The sequence below is a fragment of the Sus scrofa genome, chromosome 11 (assembly GCF_000003025.6).
Source record: "Sus scrofa isolate TJ Tabasco breed Duroc chromosome 11, Sscrofa11.1, whole genome shotgun sequence".
Taxonomy (NCBI): domain Eukaryota; kingdom Metazoa; phylum Chordata; class Mammalia; order Artiodactyla; family Suidae; genus Sus; species Sus scrofa.
This window is the reverse complement of record NC_010453.5, coordinates 8,470,703-8,477,837: the sequence shown is the minus strand read 5'-3', so window position 1 is coordinate 8,477,837 and position 7,135 is coordinate 8,470,703. Positions and strand designations below refer to the sequence as shown.

The 7,135-nt window shown below is 43.2% G+C and overlaps 1 long non-coding RNA gene across 1 annotated transcript in view; it reads right to left on the bottom strand.

The window, feature by feature from the left end:
• LOC110255743 overlaps positions 3,189-7,135 on the bottom strand; it is a 131,421-nt gene continuing 127,474 nt past the window's right edge. Inside the window, exon 3 of the long non-coding RNA XR_002336485.1 lies at positions 3,189-6,473. This is a non-coding gene — a long non-coding RNA (uncharacterized LOC110255743). The remainder of the gene's footprint in view (positions 6,474-7,135) is intronic.

The window sequence follows — 7,135 nt, the reverse complement described above, 5'->3', positions numbered from 1 at the left end:
TTTCAAAGCCTTAGTACCAAACAACAATGTAAAATATCTCAAGGGCAATTTTTACACTGATTACATGTTAAAATGATAACATACGGGACATATGTTAAATAGAAAATATTATTAAAATCAACTTGCCTGCTTCCTTTTCCTTTTTTACTATGACTATTAGAAAACTGAAAATGCACGTGTGATTTGGGTCATGTGGACAGTGCAGTGACACAGGCAGCCACAGACAGGGGACTCCTCCTCCTGGGAGGAGAGGGAGGAGGTTGCATCAGCATCAGCCCAGGTGGGGCAGGGATGGGGCTGGGTGGTGTGCTGGTCTTTGTCAACACGCCCTGGACGAGCTAAGTCTGGAAGAAGGACTAGGAGCCAACTGCGTGCAGGGATTCAACGGTAATCCAGCCAGGGCAATGCATATGATTTCCATGGCTCAGGACTTGGCATGTTATAAACTTTCAACCAATGAAAGCTTTTACAGACACTGACAGGAGACAGGACATAGAACACGAAGGGAACTGACGTCAACTAGAGTCACTAGAATAAAAATTAGGGGGTGAGAGGAGTTCCTGTTGTGGCTCAGTGGAAGCAAACCTGACTAGCATCCATGAGGTTGCGGGTTCCATCCCTGGCCTTGCTCAGTGGGTTAAGGATCCAGTGTTGCTGTGAGCTGTGGTGCAGGTTGCAGATGCAGCTCGGATTCCGCACTGCTGTGGCTGTGGTGTAGGCCGGCAGCTGCAGCTCTGACTGGACCCCTAGCCTGGGAACCTCTATGTGTCTCCAGTGCGACCCTAAAAAGACACACACATACAAAGACAAAAGACAAAAAAAAGAAAAAGAAAAAGAAAATTAGGGGGCAAGAAATGGCAAAAGGAGACATGAGAGGGAGAGGGGTCAGAGCATAAGAGGCTCTTGGCCAAGAGTGAGGGGGTTTAGCTTTCATCCCATTGGTGGTAGATGTGTAGAAAGGGGTTTTAGGAAGATGAGATTTTTGCATCAGGAACTCAGCTACTGACTGATGGAGTAAGGGGGGCAACGACGGAGGCAGAGAGATGAGTTAAGAGACTGTTGCAACACATCAGGTAACACATGAAGCCCACCTGAAGTAGGTCAGCAGTAGTGGGGGTGCAGAATCAAGGAACAGTTATGAAGTCACGGCAAGGCATTGCCTAGACTGGGGCGAGGGAGAGAGATGAGTCGAGGACTACACCCTGAGGGCTAGTGGGCGCCTCGGTGGACAGTGAGGTCACCAGCTGAGAGAGGGTGTCAGGAGATAAACCAGTGGAGATGGAGGAGGGTTCCCTTTGCACCTTGTTGCCTTTGAGACAATAAGATGATGGGAGTCTGCCTCGCAGGCAAGGAGATAGACGGTACTGGGATTGTAAGACGGCTCTTCTAGGACTCTAGTTTAGGGATGCATGGTGACAAAGAATAGGCCAGGATCAGAGATGACTGGTTATTATTTATAGGAGAAGAGGAAGAATTAACAGACATTATCTTACATCAGAGCACCATTTTCTACAGAGCCTCTGAATCAGACCTCTTCACACCAGCAGACTCAGGTCTATCCGTAAACCAAACCCCGAACACGGATGCTTTGGGGCAATGGGGCCAAGGCCGAGTGTTCTTGCTTACGTATTTTAAATAATGGCAGTGGGAGCGTGCTCATGTGTGTAGGGGGAGAGAGAGAAAGTGACCTCAGAAGATTCAGAGGAGCAGGTAGATGGTTGAGGAGCTAAGTCCTGACGTTTAGGGAAATGACGCTGAAGCCTAGAGTGTGATGAGGGGGCACCTGATGCTCTGCAATTAGGGGAAACGAATTAAGTGGTGGTGTGCTTCCTGCAAGGGTACGAAGCAACGTCACAGCTGCGGGCATCAGGTAAAGTTAAAAAATTCATCTTGGCTATAAATGTGTTTATAATAAGCTTGAATAATGAATTAACTGCATTTGTTGGTGAGATGACGGGAAAAGAGGTAGTGTCACATTATTGGCACATCCATGTTACTGCCAACTTCTATGCAAATTGTAAGTATCTGTAATTCCAATTTTGGAAATTGGTTTTGCAGATATACTGGATTATATTTGGACTGATATATATATATATATCAGGTTACTCACTGCAGCGCTGTTTGTCATAACAAAATGTTGGAAACCACGTAAATGTCCATCAGTAGGGTAGTAGGTAGGTAAATAACAGCACATGTATCAACAGAATACGTGTATCTTTAGGAAACAGCAAGGCTCTCCTCTAGGTACTGATATGGAAAACTCTCGAAGGTATTTAAGAGTAAAAAGCCGAGGTGCAAAGCCATTTTTATAATATGCTACCTTTTGCATAAGAGAGAGGTAAAGTTATCTATATTCATATTTACTTAACATATGAATAAATAAAACAAGAATTATGGTAACCTGAGAGGGAAAGGAAGAGTGGGAACGGGATGGATGATGGGGTTCAGAGAAAAGAGGGAGCACTTTCCCTGTATTTTTTATTTATTTATTTTTAATGCGAGCACAAGTTGTATTTCTCTGGGATAAATACCCAAAAGAGCAATGGCTGGGTCATGTATTTGTTTCATGTTTAGTTTTATAAGGAACAGCAAACCCTTCCAGAGAAGCTGCGTTATGTTACACTCCTACCAGAAACATGGGAGAAATCTAGTTTCTTTACATCCTCTTCAGCATTTGGTGTTTTCACTGTTTTTAACTTTAGCCTTTTTGACAGGTGTACAGGAGGGAGTGGGATGGACTGGGAGTTTGGGGTTAGTTGATACAAACTATTGCACTTGGTGTGGATAAGCAATGAGATCCTGCACAGGGAACTATATCCAATCACTTGTGATGGAACATGATGGAGGATAATGTGAGAAAAATAATGTATATATATGTATAACTGGGTCACCTTGCTGTACAGCAGAAATGGACAGAACAGTGTAAATCAATTATAATGACAATTTTTTGAAAAAAGGATACTTAGGTAGCAAATAAGCACATGAAAGGAGGTTCAACATCATTAACCATCAAGGAGTTTTTTTGTTTTGTTTTGCTTTGTTTTGCTTTTTAAGGCCACACCTGCAGCACATGTAGGTTCACAGGCTGGAGGGAATCAGAGCTACAAATGCTGGCCTGTGCCACAGTCACAGCAACACAGGATCCAAGCCGCGTCTGCGACCTACACCACAGCTCATGGCAATGCTAGATCCTTGACCTGCTGAGCAAGGCCAGGGATCGAACCTACAACTTCATGGTTCCTGGTCGGTTTCATTTCCGATGCACCACGACGGGAACTCCTCACTGTAGAGTTTTTATACTTATGTTTTATATCACATAAATATGTATTATATTAAAATGTATATTCAAAAAATCAGTTAGGCACCAAAGGAAAAAAAACAAGCAGCTTTTAGATAGGAAGCTACTCCTGCACCTCTTGGTCATGTATAGACTAGCTGCGACCAAGCGCTGTGCCTAGACCATTGCTTATTCCTTTTCACATTAACCTTGTAATGTTTTCCCCAGCAATTTGCCTAAAGCTGTTCTATAGTCTTTCTTTTTATCCTTTTTTACTATAGCAAAGAAAAGAGGACAACTTTTTTTTTTTTTTTTTTTTTTTTTTGGCCAGGGAGTGTAAAAGGAATACAGCTTAAAAAAAAATACTCTGAACCCACATCCGAAATGATATCAATGAAAAATAAAAACAGATAAAGATACTCATGTAATTGCAAAGTGACCTCTCTGGGGAGCAAGAATTTCAGAAGCAGATAAGCAGACACTGATGAAGAAATAACACTAAAGCAGCCCAAATCTGTGTGTTCTCCGGAAGAAAGCCCAGAATGAACACAAAGGAACAATTTGTTGAGCTGAAGATGTGTTTTCAGGTACATCCAAAGCCAGCATCTGGATCAAAACTTATAAATATCCCGACTGAAGGAGGGATGGATTCTGCGGTCCGCGTACCGAATTCCTCACATGTATTTTCCATCTATGTTCTTAATCAATAGACTTTGCGTTTGCATAGCAACCTGAATTAGAGGAAATAGCAGCCTGGTATAAGTACGATATGGTAAGAGGGCACCCAGCCACTCTGCGTTCCAAATAAATCAGCCAGGAGCATCCTGAAAAAGATGTGATCACGAAACTGCTCTTATTAGTCTTGTAGCAATTACAATGAAGGGAAGAAGGGGTAAATTCCAAAGAAAGGGGAGAAGCAGTGCCAGAACTACAAAGCTATAACTGGATTTTACTTTTACGTTCAAATCCAAGAGCATGTTGTCAAACAAGACGTTTTTTCAGTACTTTGAAAAGAGATGGGGAATCATGAGGAACCAATAGGGATTCATGATATTAACCTCTTCTCATATTAGTGGATTAAAAGATCAAGGAAACATAACAAGGAAGTTTGCAAAACCTCTCATTAAATTTTCACAGACAATCCAGGAAAATACAGACCTGATACCATACTTGGAGGAGTCATAATCAAACAAATAAGTGTCTGTCTATGTGCCTCACACATAATAGATTCTCAGTAAACATTTATTTGTTGAATGAATGTAGGGAAGATTATCTTTATGGGCTCCCCACCCTCACCCCTCCAGGCAGTTCATTCTCTTTCCTATGATCTTAGAGCACTGAGTTCACAATATATCATACCTCATATTGTAATTCTTTTTATGTGTCTGTCACTCCCTCTAGAACATCATAAAGTCCTCCAGCCAGCCTCTTACTCATCTCTTGTCTCTAGGGCCCAACACTGTGCCTGAAATAGCACGGTGTTTAATTAGTGTCTGCGAATTAAGCAAACGAACAACAACTCTAGAATCAATATGCCCAAAGCTCAGAAAGGTTGGGGGAAAAAGTACTAAATTCACTTAATAAACAATAACATGATAGGACTACCCTTCAAAAGGAAATAGAATCATGAGCTGGACGAATAAAAAGGAACCTTGATAAACTGAGGCCTGGGATATTGAAACGTATGGAAACACACTCCTACAAAGCATGATTTGAAAACTGAGGGATGTTTAGGTTCCGTGAGAAACTCAAAAGAAACATAACTGGTTTCTTCAAGTATTTACAAAGGGCTATCACAACAAAGCCTGGACTGATGTCGTGTGTCCTCAGAGCGCAGAACCAGGCAGATGGTAGAGGAGGGTGCATGTGGTTAGGCTACCAGGAACGGGTCCTAGCAAGTAGAGCTGCCCACTAATGCGACAGACTGATTTTCAAAGTAGGGAACTCCTAGTCTCTGAAGATTTCCGGGAGAGGTCAAAGAACCACTTAACAATCCAAGAGATGTTTCAGGCATATTATGGAGGGGCATTCTGAGGTTGGAAGGAAGAATAGCTGAGGCCACCACCCAGCTTCTAATGTAAAGTTAGCCCTGCATCACTCCTTTTAACACATGATTCTACGGCGGTCTTCAGTTTATATGCCCCACATTTCTGCCTGATTTTCATTACAGGCATTGTGTTTGCTGTCTTAAAATTCTTCCTCACTTTGACTGGGTTAAGCTGTTTGAATCGAATTCTATGCTGTGTTTATCAATAAATACATTAACTATCAATAACTGCTTTTCATCCACAGCTACTGGTTTTCTCAAATGTAAGTGCTCCCCCTTTTTCCCAGTTACACTATGTAGGTAAAGAAGCTGTGCTCTTTTCAGAAAAACAGGGCATTTAATTGCCATCTTTCATTACATCTTCATCCAGATTTATTTTTCTGCTTTTCTTCTTCACAAGCTCACGTCCTTGATTCTTCAGCTACACTCTAAACAAACCTCACATCTCCAGATTATCTGCACCTATTAGGCATTCAGATACCTCAGGAGGAGGCCATTAAGAAGATAAATACATTGGAATGAACAAACTTTAAATATAATTGGTTGACTGGTTCATTTTTGTCTCTAAGTTTTGTTCTGTCTTTAACAGCAACGACAACGCCTCAGAAAGCAACTCTGGGGAGTGGTTTCCAAGCAGAGTTGACTCCTCAAGATTTTCCATGATATCCATTTGAGAAAAGAAGAATACATGCAAATACCATTTTCTGACAAAACTATCTGGGGACAAGTAAGTGACCATATATATTTCAATGACCAAGTAGAATATGAAGTAGGAGGAAACTGTTCAATAATATGGGAACAGGACTTCAAAGAGTGGAATATCATTTATTGGCTAACAGTGGATTGAAGGGTCAGGAGCCTTGAGACCTTCTGTTTCAGGAATATAACCCAGCAAAGAGTTGCCTTCTGTGTGGTCCATTGACCCCGTGCTGGCCTGTCCCAGAGTCCTGTTCACAACGCTGTGATGATGACCATGGAAGGCGTTCTTGGCCACTTTGCAACTCCAGTCCCAGACTTTGTAGGGCTTGGGACCCTGGAGATGATTAATGTTTGTTGAATGAATACATGAACAAGTCAATGGACTTAGACGCCGGTCAGTGACATGGGAGGAAGGTGGAAATATCCGTCACAGATGCCCCGGTGGTTAAACTAGATGAGAGGAGTGAAAAAGTTAAGGTCAGCACCGAACTAACGTAAAGACCCGGAGAAATGACTCTCAAGGAAACAAAGTGGCTCTTCTGGTGAAGAGCCGAGCAGGTCGCTCAGTCCCCCGTGGGTCCGTGAGGGGAAGAGAGGGCATCTCTGAATCAGGACGGCAGATGTGTGCCACACTGTGCACCTGTACTAAAGAAAATGCTTAAAATCTGCATATTTGGGAAGGATCTGCTGCCCGCAGGCTCTTCCGAGGTGGGAAAGACCTCCCGGTCATCGCTGCAACCCCGGCAGAGCTCCGGGCCCAGGAAGCGGGGGACCCCAGGGTCTGTGTCCTGCCCTGCATCCACAGGGGTGCTCTGAGACGACCCCAGGACCTGCCACCTGGTCTGGAGGTCCCTTCGATTCTTTCCCCGGACTCCAAAAGAGAACCCCAATTTCAACTCCTGTGTGACAAGGGACCTTCGAGGGCTCGCCTTTCCCCCAGCCTCTCAGATGGGACAGGCTTCTGCCTCCAGATTTCTTTAGAACGCCTAGAATTATTCGCCAGGGTTATCCCAGCTCACTGTCCCTTTAACACGCCCTTTATTTTCCATCAAAATCAGTTTTCCTAAGCTTACAGTCATCTCCCCCCCTCCTCGTGATATAAATTATATTTC